The following is a 23040-nucleotide window of genomic DNA, read 5'->3' on the forward strand; positions in this document are numbered from 1 at the left end:
TGTGGACTCCATATCCTGACCCAGGAGCCCTCTTGATATAAATGCACCCATGATGGATGGTGACCTCCTCTGATATTTATAGTACAGCTTGGGAACTACTGGACAGGATTACTGACCTGTGAAGGAAACCTGCTAAGCTTGCTGAGACATTCTGTTTTAGAATTCAATTATGTGGTTAACAGCAAATAAACGTCCAAGTTAGAAATGTATAATTAAATTCTACTTAAAACTCCTTTTATCACCTAAAGTACAATACATACTACAGTATTTCAGTATGTTTTTGTATTTTTTCCATTATCATATACAACAGAAAGTGGCATCATGTTGGCCAGCTTGAGATATAAGGTTCTTTCTCAAACTACTTAAAACATTGCATTGGTGTGATCTTTAATTTTAATTTGATTTAATTAAAACTTTTAATTTAAAGTCCCACACCTTATTCTTTGTCCCTTTCTAAAAAATCCTTAGAGAACATGCGATTGCCAGTCTGGCAAGTAGAGAGTTTGGAAGTTGTCACTCCTGTCCATACACAGCACACACACAAATTGAACAAACTGAAAATCAACAACTCTTCGTAGATCTATAAGAGAGCTGAGGTCACAGTGCAAACCACTATCCCCTACATTGAAGAGACAGAACAATGGACACAGAGGATTGCAGCTTACTTATGTGCAGAAGCATAAAACTCCACGTGAACTAGTACCAGGGTAGGAAAACGTAAATGGTAATTGGAAAATTGTTGAAGGCTTATTGTGAACAAATTTGAAAGTTGTCCACACCCCAGAAAAATTCTGGGGGTGGGGGCATAATTAGGAAGATGGGGGACACACGTTTATCAGTGTTACATTCAAGAGTCCTACAAAGATTTTACGGTGAAGATCAGAGAAAAAGACCACAGTGCTACAAGCAGGGAAATGAGGGAAGTATACATTACAAACTATGGCCAGAGGCATCTATTCTTCTTAACAAGGCCTGCCTCAAAAGAAACTGTTTTCCTGACCCTAACTAACTGACTAGAGTATTATGAGAGCCTAACTGACCTAGGGAAAGGGAAATACCCAACTCCAGCCCCCACTATCCTCCCTGCCTCACTTATAGGGGAAGAAAACAAAACAAAGAAAAGCAAAGAAACACCTGTGAAGGCTACCGCCCAAGGACACAGGTTAATTAAAAGACAGGGCCTAATCCTAGGACTCTACAATGCTCCTCCACTCCACCACCCCTTGCCACCCCTTGCCACCTCTTCCCTCAGACTTCTGTGGAATAAAAGGGGATTACAACAGAAATAATTGCACATTTCAGATGTTAAAAAGAAATATCCAGAGAAACTCAAATACAACAGGGGAGACAAAAAACAAAGACCCCAGAGGAAATGGTAACCTTTGACATGTACAGTTATAAGCAATAGTAAGCACAGCCTAACCCCCTAGCAAAATAGATATAAAACTTCATGTTACAGGCTCTTTACCTCCATTACTTTACCCATTACATCATGTCCAATTTTCAGCAAAAGGTTACAAAGCATACTAAAAGACAAAACGGCACGAAGAGACAGCTTAGTCTTCAGAACCAGACCACCATATCTAAGGCAGAGATGTTGAATTATCTCTGTTGAATTATTGCTGTTGAATTTAAAGCAGTAATTATTAATATGCTAAGAGTTTTAATGGAAGAAGTGGACAAAATGAAAGAACAGATTACTAATGGACAAAGAGATGGATACTCTAAGAAAAATCTCACCATAACAGAAACAAATAGTTTTTAATGGAGACGTAATTATTGTGCATATTTATGAGGTATATGGAATATTTTGATACATGAAATTTTGATAATGATCAAACTAGGGTAACTGGGAAATCCACTACCTTAACCATTTATCATTTATTTGTGTTGGAAACAATCCACAGCTTCTCTTATAGCTACTTTGAAATATACAATAAATTATTGTTAACTATAGTTACCTTAGTGTGCTATCAACCATGAGAACTTATTTCTTCTATCTTACTGTGTATTTGTACACATTAACTGATCTCTCTTCATAACATCCCTTGTTCTTCCCAAACTCTAGTAACCACCATTCTACTCTCTACCTCCATGAAATCAAATTTTAGCCTCCATATATAAGTGAAAATGTGCTATATTTGTCTTTCTGTACCTTGCTTATTTTTGTTAACAAAATGTCCTTCAAATCCATTCGTGTTGCTGCAAATAATATGAATTTCATTTTAATGACTGAATACTATTTCATTGTGTATGTATATCACATTTTAAAATCCATTCATCTTTTGGTGGACATTTAGGTTGGTTCCATAGTTGACTATTATTATTAGTGCCACAATAATCGTGGGCCTCAACAAATATTGGAGATGCAGGTATCATTTTGATATACCAGTTTCTTTTCCCTTGAGTATATACCCAACAGTGGGATTGCTGTATTCTAAGGTAATTCTATTTTTAGTTGTTTGAGAAACTTCTGTGGCTGTACCAACTTACATTTCTACCAGCAGTGTACTAGTATTCCCCTTTCTCCACATCCTCACTAGCATTTCTTACTTTTTGTCTTTTTAATAATAGCTATTTTTTGGGGTGTGATGATATCTCCTGATGGTTTTGGCTTGCATTTGCTTGATGGTTTGTTATGCTGAGCACTTTTTCAAACACCTATTGGCCATTTGCATGCCTTTTTACAAAACAAACAAACAAACAAACAAACAAACAAAAAACCTATTCAGATGATGTGTCCAATTTTTAATTGAGTAATTTGCTTTTTAATTTTTATTTTATTTTTTTTTCTGTTGAATATTTGAGTACCTTATACAGCCTGAGTATTAGTAAATTGTCAGATGGACAGTTGACAGTTTGCAAATATATTGTTTCATGCTATACATTCTGTAGGTTGTCTTTTCACTTCACATGTATGTGTGCGTATGTGTGTGCATACTGTGTGTGCAGAAACTTTTAGCTTGATATAATACAATTGACCTATTTTTGTTTTCCTACCTGTGCTTTTGAGGTCTTTGTCAAAAAAATATTGTCCAAACAAATATTCTGAAGCAATTACCCAATGTTTTCTTCTAGTAGTTTCATAGTTCCAAGTTTTGTATTTAAGTGTTTTATTTATTTAGAATTGTTTTTTGTATATGGTGGGAGACAAAGGTCTAGTTCCATTCTTCTGCATATGAACCACCAGTTTTCCCAGCACTCTTTACTAAGAGTGTGTTCTTCGTTCAGAGTATATTCTTTGTTGCTTTGTTGAAAATCAGTTGGCTTTAAACACACGAATTAATTTCGGGGTTCTCTAGTTGGTCTTTGTGTTGGCTTTTATGACAATACCATGCTGTTTTGGTTACTATAGCTTTGTGGTCTATTTTGAAGTTAAGCAGTTTGATGCCTTCAACATTGTTCTTTTTGCTTAAGATTGCTTTGACTGTTCTAGTTCTTTTAGAGTTCTATATAAATTTTAAGATTTTTTTTTCTATTTCTGTGAAGAATGCAATTAGTATTTTCATAGAGATGACATGGAATGTGTAGATATCTTTGGGTTGTGTGGACATTGTAAAAATATTAATTGTTTCTAATTAATGAACACGATGTACTTTTTTCTACCCTCTTCAATGTCTTTTATCAATAAATGTTTTATAATTTTCATTATACAGATCTTTCACCTCTTTGATTAAATATATTCCCAGGTATTTTTATTTATGTAGCTAATTGCTTTCCTGATTAAAAATAAAGAATGCTTTTGATTGACTCATAAATAGACTGTTCAAAGCCTAGGAACTTGAGAAAATGTTAATACTTTCATAAGTGAAATTAAAAGAGAAAAAAATATGAAAACAACAGAACAGAATATCCCAAAACTGTAGGGCAATTATAAAAGGTATAAAACACACAGAATATAAATACAACAAAGAAAAGATAGAAATGAGCAGAAAGATATTTCAGCAATAATGACTCAGAACTTTCCAAAAGTAAAGAGAAACAGCAAAACAGAGATTCATCAAGCTCAGAGACCACCAGCAATAAGAATACTCAAAAAATCTGCCCCTAGGCATATCAAATTTAACCTGACAAATATCAAAGACAAGAGAAGAATCTTGAAAGAAGCCAGAGGAAAAATGTCCTGTAGGTCTACTGAGATTCATGATGTCAGTTTATGCACCAACAACGTTATTTGGTAGACTTTGGTGACTTCTAATTCCTTGAAGCTTTATCGAGTGACTCACTCATTCTCTCTACCATTTTCTCTGACCAAATTGATGATTTTAGCATTTAATAATCAGTTATATTTCTCCTCCCATAATATCATTCTATCTTCCCTTGAGTCTCAAAGTTTTATGGTCACACCCAGAAACTGTCATCACCAATAACTGTATCTACCTTATAATAAAAATTTTCAAATATCATATTCTCTGTACACCTGATTTTATGTTTCCAGATAGGACCCACTAAAACCTTGATTCCAACTATTTTATCTCACCAGGAACTTTAATCTGTTGATTCTTCCCTTTGTAACTTTATTCTTTCCTCCATATATTCTCACTTTCCTTGTTTTTAATGGCCATACTTTTAGAGACACTATTAAACTCTCTCACTACACAAATCTGGTTCTAATTTAATCACTGGCTCAAACGTGTCCTTAATTCTGTCCAGTTATCCTAATACATGTCTCTACTTTTCCACTCTCCTCTCTCTGAGGTAATTATTCACGTCACCTAATGACAACATTTTGTTTCCAGAAGCAATCACAAGAGAAACTTCACATGCCTACCTCCCAAGCCTTTTTATTTTTATCTGCGTTCACATAATCTATCTTCAATCCTTTTAATACAGATCTGTTCAATATCTTATAAATATGCCTCAAGTACCTTTCTCTAAAGTATAATTCAGAATTGTTCCCCAGAATTTTTTTCCTTTATCTTATTCATAATCAGATGTTTTTGCCTCTACCATTCCACCTGATGCATCTGTAAGTGTAGAAAAATATGTTGTTAACACACCTGCTATTAAAAGAAATTTTTCTTGCTATACAGTACTCTACAACTAATATTGTCCCATTTTTTTTTCTCCTTTAGAAGGAGGGCAAAGGCTGAAAACGTTTTATATTATCCCTGTATTTGCTTTCTCTCATATAACCTTTCCAGCCCACTACAGCTATCATTTGACTTCCACTTTGTCAGTCACTAAAATTGATTTTTCCAAAACCACTCCCTCTTTCTTGAACTACTGGCCTCCAACTATCAAGTTCTCTTACTTTTCCTTCTCTCTTCCTAGTCACTTTCCTTTAATCTCCTGTCCTAGAAGACTGAATTTTCCAGCAAATTTCAAACAATGTTCCATTAATGTTTTTCCTATTTCTATATTTACATTAAATTCATGTGATTTCATCCTATCCCATGGCTTCATAGATCATCCGATTATCAGATCTCTCCTTACCATCTTCTCAATCCTTCCATCCTGGACCAAGCACTCTTACTTGTCTCTTACTGACCTTTGCAGAATTCTTTAATGTTTCCTATCTACAGTATTTTTTGTTATTTTCATATCATATTCTAAGAAACGTCCCTTGCTCACTTGTGTAAAGTCACAGCAGCCTTCTTTTCATCCCTAGAATGCAATCAGTCAAACTGTGCCTCAGACCTTTAGAAGTGCTGCTGCCTCTGACTAGGAAGCACATCCCTAAAATATTTATATTAGTAGATCCCTCACTTTCTTCACATAGGTGCTCAATGTTCTCTTTTTAGATAAAGTGTTTTTAAACATGATTTGTAAACAACGTGTTAATTCTCATTCTTTTTTGTCTCACTATCCATAGCAATTATTACTTCCTGAAATACATTTGTCTATTTTTCTGTACAATTTAAGCTCCAATAATACATGTCAAAAAAACTGGAGAAACCAAATCACTTTTTCATTGTTCAAGTACTCAAAGTATCTCTGCTAATATTTTCTTCTCTAATATTTTGTAATGTTAATATCTATCATACGCCACATCATTTTTTTCTTTTTAATATGACAAAATTGTTTCTTCTAACTAGTTGTTGATTATTAGAGAGGGTTGAATTCCATTAAAAATGTAAGCCAAAATGAATTTGTCTCAGTGATAGCTGTTTAAGAAATATTTTCTTTATGATGAAGATATTCCAAAATTAAGAACTAGGAAATACATGGGTAGACAAGTCGAATCAAATCCTCCTAATCTTTCTTCCATTTGGGCTGTATTTATTTAAACAATCAGAGACAAAACTGTACATAAATTCATGGATGTGCCAGAAATAAAATTAACAGTAATGTCAGGTTTCCTCAAGCTTAAATTAGAGACTAAAAATGGTGGATTACTTCTGTGGTCTTCATGCATTTTAAAAGATCAATACTGCAAGTGACATTTTAAATAAAATTATATGCAGTAATTTCTGTTGCTGTGAGAAACTTTAATACTTAAATAATTTCTGAGTCCAATAATAAAAACAGAAATTGTTTCAAAAGTGATAGCATCAACATAATTTCTTCTTTTTTTGGAGTCTTTATCAGTGTAACTTCCTTATAATCCAAGCAGTTTGTGTGTTTATTCATTTATTTACATTTAACAAAGAGATTCAACATAGTGTTGCATCAAGAACCAAGAGAATGCTCAAGGCAATGACACTTCTTGTCTTGCATTTACTTTAAACACACCACAATGTATTATTTCTGTGATTTTTCTTAGAAATATAATCCTCTGTAGAAATAAGTAGTATTTGCCATCCATTCAACTTTGCGGCCACCTTATAGATATATTGTGTTTCAATTTTAATTATATTTACAACTTAAAACGTTAAATGAAGTAGGGTGCGGTGGCTTACGCCTGTAATCCCAGCACTTTGAGAGGCCGAGGTGGGCAGATCACGAGATCAGGAGATCGAGACCATCCTGGCTAACAGGTGAAACCCCGTCTCTACTGAAAATATGTGCCGGGTGTAGTGGCGGGTGCCTGTAAGCTCAGCTACTCGGGAGGCTGAGGCAGGAGAATGGCATGAACCCAGGAGGTGGAACTTGCCATGAGCCGAGATCGCGCCACTGCACTCCAGCCTGGGCAACAGAGCCAGACTCCGTCTCAAAAAAAAAAAAAAAAAATTAATAATTGTGAACACATTTCTATTGTTATTATGAATAAATTATTAGCATTCTACCTGCCTACTAATATTTCACTGACTTGACACGAACTAAGATAGCATATAGTTACTTGCAAATAAAAATGTTTTAAAAATCTTACTTAGTCATTATGTCTTGATTTTTTTTTTTTTTTTTTAACTCAGAGCTTAGAGATTTTGGGGGAAAAACTTTTTATAAGATTAGTAGAGGGCGCGGAGCAAGATGGCCAAATAGGAACAGCTGCAGTCTCCAACTCCCAGCGCGAGCGACACAGAACACAGGTGATTTCTGCATTTTCAACTGAGGAACTGGGTTCATCTCACTGCGGAGTGCCAGACGCTCTGTGCTGGTCAGCTGCTGCAGCCCGACCAGCGAGAGCTGAAGCAGGGCGAGGCATTGCCTCACCTGGGAAGCACAAGGGGGAAGGGAATCCCTTTTCCTAGCCAGGGGAACTGAGACACACAACATCTGGAAAATCGGGTAACTCCCACCCCAATACTGCGCTTTAAGCTAACAGGCACACCAGGAGATCATATCCCACACCTGGCCAGGAGGGTCCCACACCCACGGAGCCTCCCTCATTGCTAGCACAGCAGTCTGTAATCTACTGGCAAGGCAGCAGCGAGGCTGGGGGAGGGGCACCCGCCATTGCTGAGGCTTAAGTAGGTAAACAAAGCTGCTGGGAAGCTCGAACTGGGTGGAGCTCACAGCAGCTCAAGGAAACCTGCCTGTCTCTGTAGACTCCACCTCTGGGGACAGGGCACAGTAAACAATAACAAACTCACCCGAAACCTCTGCAGACGCAAACGACTCTGACTGACAGCTTTGAAGAGAGCAGTGGATCTCACAACACGGAGGTTGAGATCTGAGAAGGGACAGACTCCCTGCTCAAGTGGGTCCCTGACCCCTAAGTAGCCTAACTGGGAGAAATCCCCCACTAGGGGCAGTCTGACACCCCACACCTCACAGGGTGGAGTACACCCCTGAGAGGAAGCTTCCAAAGCAAGAATCAGACAGGTACACTCGCTATTCAGAAATATTCTATCTTCTGCAGCCTCTGCTGCTGATACCCAGGCAAACAGGGTCTGGAGTGGACCTCAAGCAATCTCCAACAGACCTACAGCTGAGGGTCCTGACTGTTAGAAGGAAAACTATCAAACAGGAAGGACACCTACACCAAAACCCCATCAGTACATCACCATCATCAAAGACCAGAGGCAGATAAAACCACAAAGATGGGGAAAAAGCAGGGCAGAAAAGCTGGAAATTCCAAAAATAAGAGCGCATCTCCCCTGGCAAAGGAGCGCAGCTCATCGCCAGCAACGGATCAAAGCTGGACGGAGAATGACTTTGACGAGATGAGAGAAGAAGGCTTCAGTCCATCAAATTTCTCAGAGCTGAAGGAGGAATTACGTACCCAGCGCAAAGAAAATAAAAATCTTGGAAAAAAAAGTGGAAGAATTGATGGCTAGAGTAATTAATGCAGAGAAGGTCATAAACGAAATGAAAGAGAGGAAAACCATGACACGAGAAATACGTGACAAATGCACAAGCTTCAGTAACCGACCCGATCAACTGGAAGGAAGGATATCAGCTATTGAGGATCAAATGAATGAAATGAAATGAGAAGAGAAACCAAAAGAAAAAAGAAGAAAAAGAAATGAACAAGGCCTGCAAGAAGTATGGGATTATGTAAAAAGACCAAATCTACGTCTGATTGGGGTGCCTGAAAGAGAGGGGGAAAATGGAACCAAGTTGGAAAACACTCTTTAGGATATCATCCAGGAGAACTTCCCCAACCTAGTAAGGCAGGCCAACATTCAAATTCAGGAAATACAGAGAATGCCACAAAGATACTCGTCGAGAAGAGCAACTCCAAGACACATAATTGCCACATTCACCAAAGTTGAAATGAAGGAAAAAATCTTAAGGGCAGCCAGAGAGAAAGGTCGGGTTACCCACAAAGGGAAGCCCATCAGACTAACAGCAGATCTCTCGGCAGAAACTCTCCAAGCCAGAAGAGAGTGGGGGCCAATACTCAACATTCTTAAAGAAAAGAATTTCAAACCCAGAATTTCATATCCAGCCAAACTAAATTTCATAAGTGAAGGAGAAATAAAATCCTTTACAGATAAGCAAATGCTTAGAGATTTTGTCACCACTAGGCCTGCCTTACAAGAGACCCTGAAGGAAGCACTAAACATGGAAAGGAACAACCGGTACCAGCCATTGCAAAAACATGCCAAAATGTAAAGACCATCGAGGCTAGGAAGAAACTGCATCAACTAACGAGCAAAATAACCAGTTAATATCATAATGGCAGGATCAAGTTCACACATAACAATCTTAACCTTAAATGTAAATGGACTAAATGGTCCAATTAAAAGACACAGACTGGCAAACTGGATAAAGAGTCAAGACCCATCAGTCTGCTGTGTTCAGGAGACCCATCTCACACGCAGAGACATACATAGGCTCAAAACAAAGGGTTGGAGGAAGATTTACCAAGCAAATGGAGAACAAAAAAAAGCGGGGGTTGCAATACTAGTCTCTGATAAAACAGATTTTAAACCATCAAAGATCAAAAAAGACAAAGAAGGCCATTACATAATGGTAAAGGGATCAATTCAACAGGAAGAGATAACTATCCTAAATATATATGCACCCAATACAGGAGCACCCAGATTCATAAAGCAAGTCCTTAGAGACTTACAAAGAGACTTAGACTCCCATACAATAATAATTGGAGACTTCAACACTCCACTGACAACATTAGACAGATCAACGAGACAGAAAGTTAACAAGGATATCCAGGTATTGAACTCATCTCTGCAGCAAGCAGACCTAATAGACATCTATAGAACTCTACACTCCAAATCAACAGAATATACATTCTTCTCAGCACCACATTGTACTTACTCCAAAATTGACCACGTAATTGGAAGTAAAGCACTCCTCAAAATGTACAAGAACAGAAATTATAACAAACTCTCTCTCAGACCACAGTGCAATCAAACTAGAACTCAGGACTAAGAAACTCAATCAAAATCGCTCAACTACATGGAAACTGAACAACCTGCTCCTGAATGACTACTGGGTACATAACGAAATGAAGGCGGAAATAAAGATGTTCTTTGAAACCAGTGAGAACAAAGATACAACATACCAGAATCTCTGGGACACATTTAAAGCAGTGTGTAGAGGGAAATTTATAGCACTAAATGCCCACAAGAGAAAGCAGGAAAGATCTAAAATTGACACTCTAACATCGCAATTAAAAGAACTAGTGAAGCAAGAGCAAACACATTCGAAAGCTAGCAGAAGGCAAGAAATAACTAAGATCCGAGCAGAACTGAAGGAGATAGAGACACAAAAAACTCTCCAAAAAATCAATGAATCCAGGAGTTAGTTTTTTGAAAACATCAACAAAATTGACAGACCACTAGCAAGACTAATAAAGAAGAAAAGAGAGAAGAATCAAATTGATGCAATAAAAAATGATAAAGGGGATATCACCACCGACCCCACAGAAATACAAACTACCATCAGAGAATATTATAAACACCTCTACGCAAATAAACTGGAAAATCTAGAAGAAATGGATAATTTCCTGGACACTTACACTCTTCCAAGACTAAACCAGGAAGAAGTTGAATCCCTGAATAGACCAATAGTAGGCTCTGAAATTGAGGCAATAATTAATAGCCTACCAACCAAAAAAAGTCCAGGACCAGATGGATTCACAGCTGAATTCTACCAGAGGTACAAGGAGGAGTTGGTACCATTCCTTCTGAAACTATTCCAATCAATAGAAAAAGAGGGAATCCTCCCTAACTCATTTTATGAGGCCAACATCATCCTGATACCAAAGCCTGGCAGAGACACAACAAAAAAAGAGAATTTTGACCAATATCCCTGATGAACATCGATGCAAAAATCCTCAATAAAATACTGGCAAACCGGATTAAGCAACACATCAAAAAGCTTATGCACCATGATCAAGTGGGCTTTATCCCTGGGATGCAAGGCTGGTTCAACATTCGCAAATCAATAAACATAATCCAGCATATAAACAGAACCAAAGACAAGAACCACATGATTATCTCAATAGATGCAGAAAAGGCTTTTGACAAAATTCAACAGCCCTTCATGCTAAAAACGCTCAAGAAATTCGGTATTGATGGAACGTACCTCAAAATAATAAGAGCTATTTATGACAAACCCACAGCCAATATCATACTGAATGGGCAAAAACTGGAAAAATTCCCTTTGAAAACTGGCACAAGACAGGGATGCCCTCTCTCACCACTCCTATTCAACATAGTGTTGGAAGTTCTGGCTAGGGCAATTAGGCAAGGCAAAGAAATCAAGAGTATTCAGTTAGGAAAAGAAGAAGTCAAATTGTCCCTGTTTGCAGATGACATGATTGTATATTTAGAAAACCCTATTGTCTCAGCCCAAAATCTCCTTAAGCTGATAAGAAACTTCAGCAAAGTCTCAGGATACAAAATTAATGTGCAAAAATCACAAGCATTCTTATACACCAGTAACAGACAAACAGAGAGCCAAATCAGGAATGAACTTCCATTCACAATTGCTTCAAAGAGAATCAAATACCTAGGAATCCAACTTACAAGGGATGTAAAGGACCTCTTCAAGGAGAACTACAAACCACTGCTCAGTGAAATAAAAGAGGACACAAACAAATGGAAGAACATACCATGCTCATGGATAGGAAGAATCAATATCGTGAAAATGGCCATACTGCCCAAGGTCATTTATAGATTCAATGCCATCCCCATCAAGCTACCAATGAGTTTCTTCACAGAATTGGAAAAAACTGCTTTAAAGTTCCTATGGAACCAAAAAAGAGCCCGCATCTCCAAGACAATCCTAAGTCAAAAGAACAAAGCTGGAGGCATCACGCTACCTGACTTCAAACTATACTACAAGGCTACAGTAACCAAAACAGCATGGTACTGGTACCAAAACAGAGATATAGACCAATGGAACAGAACAGAGTCCTCAGAAATAATACCACACATCTACAGCCATCTGATCTTTGACAAACTTGAGAGAAACAAGAAATGGGGAAAGGATTCCCTATTTAATAAATGGTGCTGGGAAAATTGGCTAGCCATAAGTAGAAAGCTGAAACTGGATCCTTTCCTTACTCCTTATGCGAAAATTAATTCAAGATGGATTAGAGACTTAAATGTTACACCTAATACCATAAAAATCCTAGAGGAAAACCTAGGAAGTACCATTCAGGACATAGGCATGGGCAAAGACTTCATGTCTAAAACACCAAAAGCAACGGCAGCAAAAGCCAAAATTGACAAATGGGATCTCATTAAACTAAAGAGCTTCTGCACAGCAAAAGAAACTACCATCAGAGTGAACAGGCAACCTACAGAATGGGAGAAAATTTTTGCAATCTACTCGTCTGACAAAGGGCTAATATCCAGAACCTACAAAGAACTCAAACAAATTTACAAGAAAAAAACAAACAACTCCACAAAAAGTGGGCAAAGGATATGAACAGACATTTCTCAAAAGAAGACATTCATACAGGCAAGAGACACATGAAAAAATGCTCATCATCACTGGCCATCAGAGAAATGCAAATCAAAACCCCAATGAGATACCATCTCACACCAGTTAGAATGGCAATCATTAAAAAGTCAGGAAACAACAGGTGCTGGAGAGGATGTGGAGAAATACGAACACTTTTACACTGTTGGTGGGATTGTAAACTAGTTCAACCATTATGGAAAACAGTATGGCGATTCCTCAAGGATCTAGAACTAGATGTACCATATGACCCAGCCATCCCATTACTGGGTATATACCCAAAGGATTATAAATTATGCTGCTATAAAGACACATGCACACGTATGTTTATTGCAGCACTATTCACAATAGCAAAGACTTGGAATCAACCCAAATGTCCATCAGTGACAGACTGGATTAAGAAAATGTGGCACATATACACCATGGAATACTATGCAGCCATAAAAAAGGATGAGTTTGTGTCCTTTGTAGGGACATGGATGCAGCTGGAAACCATCATTCTTAGCAAACTATCACAAGAACACAAAACCAAACACCGCATGTTCTCACTCATAGGTGGGAACTGAACAATGAGATCACTTGGACTCAGGAAGGGGAACATCACACACCGGGGCCTATCATGGGGAGGGAGGAGGGGGGAGGGATTGCATTGGGAGTTATACCTGATGTAAATGACGAGTTGATGGGTTCAGCACACCAACATGGCACAAGTATACATATGTAACAAACCTGCACATTATGCACATGTACCCTACAACTTAAAGTATAATAATAATAAATAAATTTAAAAAAAAGATTAGTAGAAAGATAGGTAAATAAATGTTTTCTTGATATGAAAATTAACTTGTAATTTATGAAACTTCTTGAAATAAGGTTTGTTAATGAATAAAAAATAGTATCTCTATGCTTAAAATATTTAAGCATAGAGGTAGGCATTCAATTCCTAATATGAAACAAGTCTACCTGGATTCAGATACCATCTCTGTCATCATAGACATATTAACTGCATATGTATCTGAATTTAAATGTAATTTTTGTGATTTGGAGAAAGAAAGTTTTCTCTTTTGTCTTCAATTTACCTGATTATAAATTGAAGGATACTATGATCCTTTTATAAAATATTTTAGTGGTGAGTTTGAAAAGGATTTACAACCACTTGTGACAAATAACCCTAATATGATGTCCTTCTAGGGAAGTAAACAAAATAAACTATTATGTTGGTTTTAACAAGGACATCTAACAAAGTCAAACACCTGAATCAGATTTTACAGTAAATTGTGCTTATTCAGCTTAAATTATATTAAAAGTTTTAATTTCATAAAAGTACATATCTGAAAGAGATAATCATCAGCCAAAATTTTGTTTGAAGGTGGAAATTATATTAAGAATGCATCTTTCTTTCTTTGCTCAGATGGGTCCACTTATGTAACCGTGGGTAAGAGCCTTCTATCTGTATTAACCAAACAAATAAAGAGTATTATTATCCATTATATTTACAGATGGTATTACAGTTAGCCATATATGGCTTAAAAGACTATACAATCTCATAAATGTCCTTGTTAAATATTGAATTATATTTCCTTTTCAAAAATAAACTAATATTTTTGTTAAACGTAGACATTTCACACATGTGCACACAGGTTTGTATGCATTTATCTCAAGGATTTAATTTCATATTATCATTTTCCTATTCTTAAATCAACTTTTCAAGAAAACTAAGCACAAAACAAATTTAGTATCAAAGAAAGAGACAATATTTCTAAACCAAGCAATAAACAACTCAGGATATTATTATGGAAAAATATGAAAAAATTAATCTTCAGAAAAACAGATCGATAAAAACAAGGTCTGTCCAAACTCTTCATTAATAATTGAAACACGGGTGCATACGTGAAGTGCTTGGTAAGTAATGAGCACCAGGCATAAATATTTAACAGTTTGCTTATGAAATGTGTCCTAAATTATGTCTAAATGTTCACAAGGATGTCTTATACTGGACAGAACAATGAGGGACATAAATATTTCAAAGCAGTAAGCATGGCAGGTGGAAGCTAAAAAGCACCAGGCAGCTTCCATGTTCCTCGAACACTTCAACCTTCAGATGTGTGCTTTTTAAGTTTAATAGGAGCAAAGTGTTTTCCCATCAAAGCCAATGTTTACATCAGTTACATCAAAGCTATACTGGGATCTTTTTAAAGTACACTTATCCGACAAATAATGCATACAAAGTGATGTGTCTTCGTGGTATAAAAGGAATCGACAAATAAGACAACTTACTTGAAGTGAAACGTTCCCCTTAATAGCTAATGCTCTCTATGTTGTTTTCTGACCCACTTCCTAACAGAGACACAATGGAGATTGTGAACAATTCTCAATGCTATTGTCACACATACACACACACGAATACATAAACCTAGCAGAAAATGAATTGAGATGGATTGTACATGCTCTTTATCTGAAAAAAAAAATTATCCAATAGTGCTACAATAGCATAAAACCAGGTAGGAAATTTATTTATATAATTTATCCAATATTTTCTTTCTTTTCTAAGAGCAGAAGTTTTAATCTAATATACTAGAATGAAGTATAAGTAAAATAGTATAGGTGACTTTGAACAATGAAAATGTAAGGAGAGGATATTAAGATAAAAGCTCAAATTTTATAATAGTTCAGCCACAGAAATATTGCGTATTCTTAGAAAAACCAATCACATTCTTCTGAAATAATATTGCTCCCAAAAGAGTAATAAATGTAAAGGTCATCATCATATGCAATTCTACCATGTAATTATTTGACAATATAAAACACAATAAACTAAATGAGCACTGAAACTATTTGACAAAATAATATTTAGGAACCATAACATAGAAGTATTTATATTAATGTGAACATTTAGATTGCTGATACTAGGTAGAGAAAAAAGTAATTTTTACTAAATTTAATGACTTTTACCAGACAATGGCTATTTTTGCTTTTTGTTTTACTTTATTTCACATGATAATAGTCATGCTACATTTTATTTTATTACCATTTCTTCTCTTGTTCCTGCAGTATAATTTCCCTAAAATTACTCTTTCAGTGACTACAAGTAACTTTCTTATAGCTGTGTCAATATTTTAACAGAAAAATATGTTCTCACCCTAAACCACTTGACTACCTACAATGACACTGATCGCTATTCTTTACCTCATTTGTTTATTCATTCACACTATAAAAATATTGATCTTTTAATGTGAATTATGGCTTTAATCATGTACCCCTGGCCTTTTGACTCAGATTTTTACCTTATATTTCTAGTATATATCTTCCTGGAATTGCATATTCATTTCTAATAAAATTAACCAATGATTTCAAACTTTAAAAAATCAGGTAGGCATAGTGGCACACACCTGTAATCCCAGCTATACAGGAGGCTGAGGCAAGAAAATTGTTTGAGCCTAAGGGTTTGAGGCTACAGTGAACCATGATTGTGCCACTGAACTCCAGCCTCGGTAACAGTGTGAGTCTCTGTCTTAAAAAATAGTAACATAATACAATTGGTGGAATGAACTTCAGGGTACTCCTAAAGCTTTCTCTCACAGTAATGTTGGCTTTTAAATTAACAGCTAATTTATGAAGTTTGAAGCCATTGGTAAATTTTATGAGAAATACAAAAGGAAAAGATTTGAGTCAAAAGCTCAGGGGTCATGTTTAAAACTATAATTTACATGTGGGGTCTCTTTTTGTTGATTAGGCTGGTTTTGAACTCCTGAGCTCAAGTCATCTTCCCACCTTGGCCTCTCAAAATGCTGTCATCACAGGCATGAGCCACCATGCCTGGTCCCCACCAACTTTCAATACTAAGTAGTTTTGTTTGGCCAAATTCATCTAGTTCAAATACTTTAGTCTATGGTTCAGTGCCTGCTATTGCTTTAAACTTTGGGGAATTCTCTCATTTCTATCATAGATACCTACATTGTATAAATTTTACTTTCTAATTATTTCTCAAATATCTTTGCTTATCTATGTCACTACTGCTACTATATAATCGAACTATCATCATCTCTCAGGTATATTCTTGAAGTATCCCTGGAATTATTTATTTCTTTAATAACTTCTACTATCCATTCTCTACACTTACTGCAAGATGTTCATGTTTAACGGGAAAATCAATCATTTTATTCATCATGAAAGGAAAATAGTACTTTCCTTATTCAAAAAATAAAGGTAAAAATACTTAACCCGAAACACAAGTTCCTTCATAGTTAACGCTGTGTGATACTCTAAGATATCATCCAGCTTCATGTCAGGCCATTCTGCTGCCCATTCTCTCCAATATCCTAAACCCCTTTCAAATCTGTATGTACTTTTGGTTCATTCTGACTATAGGTCCTGTATGCATCAAGTCTCCTCTGTCTAGAATCATCTTCTCTCCTCTTTTTTATAGATTATTTTCATTCAATGTAGTTCAAATTCATTTATCTAATAAATACTTCTATGATATTCTGACTAATCGTTCTCTCTAATATAGGCCTCACATCACTATGAACTTCTCCTTCAAAATATCTTTCCATGGTCACAATTTCATATAATAATTCAATTAATATCTCTTTCCCATTACACTGCAAATCCATGACAGCAAAAAGTATTTGAATTCAAATTCACAATTATATTCCAAGCATGTACTAGACACCTAGAATTACCTGGGGAATAAATGAACTTCAAGCATAGCATCTCATCTTGTTCATTTCTGAACCATTGAGGTAAACCTGCCACTGCTTCTTCTGTCTTGTGTGTAGAATACAAATCTCGATTAACCATTGGAATCAAGGTACACTGTTACATTGGTTATCATTTCATTAAATTGTAAAAAGGAAATATTAGGTTGGTACAAAAGTAATTGCAGTCTTTGCCATTGAAAGCAATGGCAAAAACCAAAATTAATTTTGCACCAACCTATATGGCATTTATTATTTGCTTTATTAAAAATAAACTCACTATTAAAACACAATACAGTATATTTAAATAGCATATGTCTTTAGTACAATAGAATGTATTTATTTAGAATTAATTAGTAGCTTTAGAACTAAAGTAAATGGGTATTTTGATAATGAAATATTTTTATTAAAAATACTGGAAAAATAACTGTTGACATAAGCCCATTATATAATATATTCTTTTACTTGTCCAACATGTTATGATACTTTTAAAATTATTATTGTTTTTTCATTATTATTACTGATTTAAAAATGAGAATGCATTTTTTACAGATGTGTCATTTGATTCTATGTACATTTTAGTTTTATTTCATGATTGCTATTTTATGAAAATGTATTTAAAAATAAATGCCTAATCTCATCTCAAATAACGAATTTATTTTTCCACAGAAAAAAACAATTTATGAGAGAAAAAAATTTCAAAATATTATGAGTCATTATCATCTTTATATTCTAAAAGAAATAATTTCATATATTCTCCAGCCTTTATAGATAGCATCCTTCATAACATATAAGCATTACTATCTTATAACTAGCTTCATTTTGTCTTAAAACAGGTAAAATAATCATCTAGAATTTGAGAGACATATTAAAAGCATGTTTTCCAATTCAATTTTACCCATTACATTTACTGCTGGTGTTTTAAACTATGGTCTTAGGTTTAGACATGCAGAGAAAGAAACATAAGGAAAATTTTGCTGAGGACAGGAATAATTGTCTTAGTGTTGGTGCCTTTGTTGACATTGTGTAAAACCAGACAAAGCCATAGCACTCTTTATCGGAGGGGGTGGGAAATTGCTTTTTTATGAAAATACAATGCTTTTCATAGTCTTCTCAGGAAGCAAGGTGTTATATTAAAAAATAATTTTTTATCATTTACTATAAATGTTTCATGAAGGCAACCTCGTATTTGAAAAGGAAACTTGAAATTTAAATCTTATTTATTTTTGAAATGGGAATTGTCAAAATATGACTATGTTTTAGCTGAGTCAGTTTGAAAAAAATAAAATTTAAATAAAATAATCCTGGTACTATGTATCCAGCATGTCTGCATTCAAGAAACATTTTATTCTCACATGATAACAAATACCATATTGTACAATGGTAATATTTCTCTTTACAATATTTATACAGGCTAACACATGAGGTTGTTATGGGCAAATTATTGTATGTAATGCTTATCTATCTACAATCCATTTCACAGTACCAGGAATTATACAATAAAAATAATAATTATCTTGAATATTTTTATTTCAACCACATCTTTGTATTTAAAATGTATTATAACTGATTTTCTTTTGTGACTCTATTATTTGGGAAAGGGAATGTCAAGGACATTTAAGGTAAAGGTCGTCTACCTTTGTAATTACTAACCAAAGTAGAAAAGAATATGAAAAAAAAAAAAAAAAAAAACTGGTGAAAATGTATATTACTTTCACACAAAAATGTATTGTCAGACCTGATCTTTTGGAATGGAAATTTCTTTCTTTCTTTCTTTCTTTTTTTATTATACTTTAAGTTCTAGGGTACATGTGCATAACATGCAGGTTTGTTACTTATGTATACTGTGCCATGTTGGTGTGCTGCACCCATCAACTCGTCAGCATCCATCAACTCGTCATTTACATCAGGTATAACTCCCAGTGCAATCCCTCGCCTCTCCCCCCTCCCCGTGATAGGCCCCGGTGTGTGATGTTTCCCTTCCCGAGTCCAAGTGATCTAGTTCAGTTCCCACCTATGAGTGAGAACATGCGGTGTCTGGTTTTCTGTTCTTGCGATAGTTTGCTGAGAATGATGGTTTCCAGCTGCATCCATGTCCCTACAAAGGACACAAACTCATCCTTTTTTATGGCTGCATAGTTGGAATGGAAATTTCTTATCAAGCTCAAAACATTCCTCAACACCGAATGCCTAGGCAGAAAATGATAAAATAATATTTTTATTCACACCTTACCGGATCTTATGTTAGATTGTGTTGTTATTGAGCATATCTTGTGTGTCCTTAAAATTCTGTCTTCTCTCACACGTGTGTTTCCTACCAATTTAGAAGAACAAAAACTGAGTTTACCCTCCTTCCTAAAACAACTGAAAAATGACAAAATGTATAAAACAGCAGTTTTGAAATATTGAACATTAGGCAGTCTCAGATATTAATTATTAATAGAGGAGAAAGAAATGCTATTGGGTCTATATTTTCTCCCAGCTTATTTGTAGTTTCCAGGAGGCAGAACAAGTGGAGGAAGCCAAACAGAGCCCAGTTATCCCTCCAATTTGAGGACACATAACTACTAGTCAAGCATCACCAAGATGATCATTAGAGGAAGTGGCTGCAAAATCAGTTCCAGCTGACAAGGCCCCTTGAAATTTTATTTTAGTTTTGGTAAGACTGCATGCATGAAGGAACTTCAAACTGGGTACCTGAGATCTCTCAATAATGTTTCAAAATATGATGATGCAAGAAAAATGTTAAAAATGAATTATTAGGCTGTTTATTTCATAATGTTGGGACAATATTTTTTTCAGAGACAGATTTATTTGAAAATATCCTAATTATCAAAAAGTTTCCCATTTAACTTTTTACTTATGTATCACTTATATTTACCAAGACTATTTATATCAAATTAAATTTTAAACTGTATTTTTAGCCTCTTAAATATTTGTAATGTAATTCTAAGCCTATATAAATATAAGTCTTATTTATTTCAGCTTTAAATTGGGACAGCAAATATAACTGGAAAATATATAAAAGGGGTCTCTAAGAAGTTCATGTACAATTTATATTATGAAAAAACTGTGCATAGATTTTAAATATTTTGTACTAAAATAAACTTGTACTAACTTGCTATAACATGTCTGAACAGAATATGATTAGAGGCACTGAAAAGGATAAACCATCAGTTCTAAGAGTCCCTATCAAAGCAATGTGAATTCTGCTAAAATTGAAGTGTGAGCAAACATCAATTTCATGAAGTTTGGATGGAAGAAAGAGTAATATAGTTAGGCTTTGTGTCCCCACTCATATCTCATCTCAAATTGTAATCTCCAGGTGTTAAGGAGAGACCTGGTGGGAGGTGACTGGATTATGGGGGCAATTGCAACCATGCTATTTTTTAGATAGTGAGTGGGTTCTTGAAAGATCTGATGGTTTTATAAGTGTTTGGTAGTTCCTCTCTTGTTCATTTCATCTGTCTCCTGCTGCCTTGTAATGAAGGTGACTGCTTCCACTTCAGCCATGATTGTAAGTTTCCTGAGGCCTCCCCAGCCATACAGAACTGTGAGTCAATTAAACCTCTTTCCTTTATAAATTACCCAGTCTTGGGTATTTTTTATAGCAGAGAGAGAACAGACTAAAATAGTACTGCAGAGAGTTGTGTTCTACTATAACAATAGCCAAAAATGTAGAAATGACTTTGGAACTGGGTAACAGGGAGAGGTTGAAACAGTTTGGATCTAGGAATAAGATAGATCTAGGAAGAATCTAGGAAGAAGAAGATAGAAAAGTTTGGGACATCCTAGTGACTTGGTGAATGGTTTTGACCAAAATGCTGATAATTATGTGGACAATGAAATCCAGGCTGGCATGGTCTCAGATGGAGATGAGAAACTTCTTGGGAACTAGAGTATAGGTCACTTTTGCTATGCTTTACTAAAAAGACTGGCAGCATTTTGCCCTTGCTCTAGAGATCTGTGGAACTTTGGCCCTGAGTGAGATTACCTGAAATTGGAACATGCTTTTAAAAGGGAAGCACAATATAAAAGTTTGGAAAATTTGCAACCTGATGATGCAATAGAAAAGAAAAACCCATTTTCTGAGGAGAAATTCAAGCCAGCTGCAGAAATCTGCATAAGTGACAAAGAGCCAAATGTTAATCACCAAGAAAATGGGGGAAATGTCTCCAGGCATGTCAGAGATCTTCACGGCAGCCCCTCCCATAACAGGCCCAGAGGCACAGGAGGAAAAAATGGTTCCATGGGCCATACCCAGGGCTTTGCTACTTCGTACGGTCTTAAGACTTGGTGCTTTAGGTCCCAGCCATGACGAAAAGGGTCCAACTTACAGCTCAGGCCGTTGCTTCAAAGGGTGCAAGTCCCAAACCTTGCTAGCTTCCAATTGGTGTTGGGTCTATAGATGTACAGAAGTCAAGAATTGAGGTTTGGGAACATCCACCTAGATTTCTGAAAATGTATGGAAATGCCTGATGTCTAGGCAGAAGTTTGCTGCAGGGGTGAAACCCTATGGAAAGCCTCTGCTAGGGCAGGGCAGAAGGGAAATGTGGAGTTAGAGCCCTCACATAGAGTTCCTACTGGGGCACAACCTGATGAAGCTGTGAGAAGAGGGCCATCATTCTCCACACCACAGAATGAAAGATCCACCAACAGCTTGCATCATGCAGCTGGGAAAGCTGTGGACACTAAATATCACCGCATGAATGCAGCCAGGAGGTAGGCTGTGCACTGCAAAGCCACAGGGGTGGAGCTGACCAACACCATGGGAGTCCACCTCTGGCATCAGTGTGCCTTGATTTTAAGCCATTGGGCAAAGGAGATTATTTAGGAGCCTTAAGATTTAATGATTACCCCACTGGATTTTGAACTCACATGGGGACTGTAACCCCATTTATTTTGGTCAATTTCTCCCATTTGGAATGGGAACATCTACCCAATCTCTGTACCCACATTGTATCTAGGAAGTAACTATCTTGCTTTTTACTTTCCAAGTTCTCAGCTGGAAGGGATTTGCCCTGTCTCAGGTAAGACTTTGGATAGTGGACTTTTGATTTAATGCTGAAATGAATTAAGACTTAAAGGACTTTGGTAAGACATAATTGGTTTTGAAATGTGAAAATACATGAGACTTGGAATGGGCCAGGGTCAGAATGATATGGTTAGGGTTTGTGTCCCCAGATAAATCTCTTTTGAACTGTAATCCCCAAGTGTTCAGTAGGAACGGGTGGGAGGTGTTTGGATGATGGAGGTGGTTCTCCCCATACTGTTCTCATGATAGTGAGTGAGTTTTCACAAGATTTGATAGTTTTATAAGTGTTTTGTAGTTATTGTCTTGTTCACTTCTCTCTCCTGCTACCTTGTGAAGAAGGTGTTTCCTTCCCCTTCCAACATGATTGTACATTTCCTGACATCTCCCGGCCATGTGGATCTGTGAGCCAATTAAACCTCTTTCCTTTATAAATTACCCAGTCTTGCGTATTTCTTTATAGCAGTGTGAAAACAAACTAATAAAATAACTCATTGATGCTGCACATAAAGTTTATTAAAACAATGCCCCCAGGAATTCAGCAATTTACAAATGGATAACTCATTTTAAGAAAGGACAAGACAATGTTGAAGATGAAGTTTTCAG

The sequence above is a fragment of the Macaca mulatta genome, chromosome 17, assembly GCF_049350105.2.
Source record: "Macaca mulatta isolate MMU2019108-1 chromosome 17, T2T-MMU8v2.0, whole genome shotgun sequence".
NCBI lineage: Eukaryota > Metazoa > Chordata > Mammalia > Primates > Cercopithecidae > Macaca > Macaca mulatta.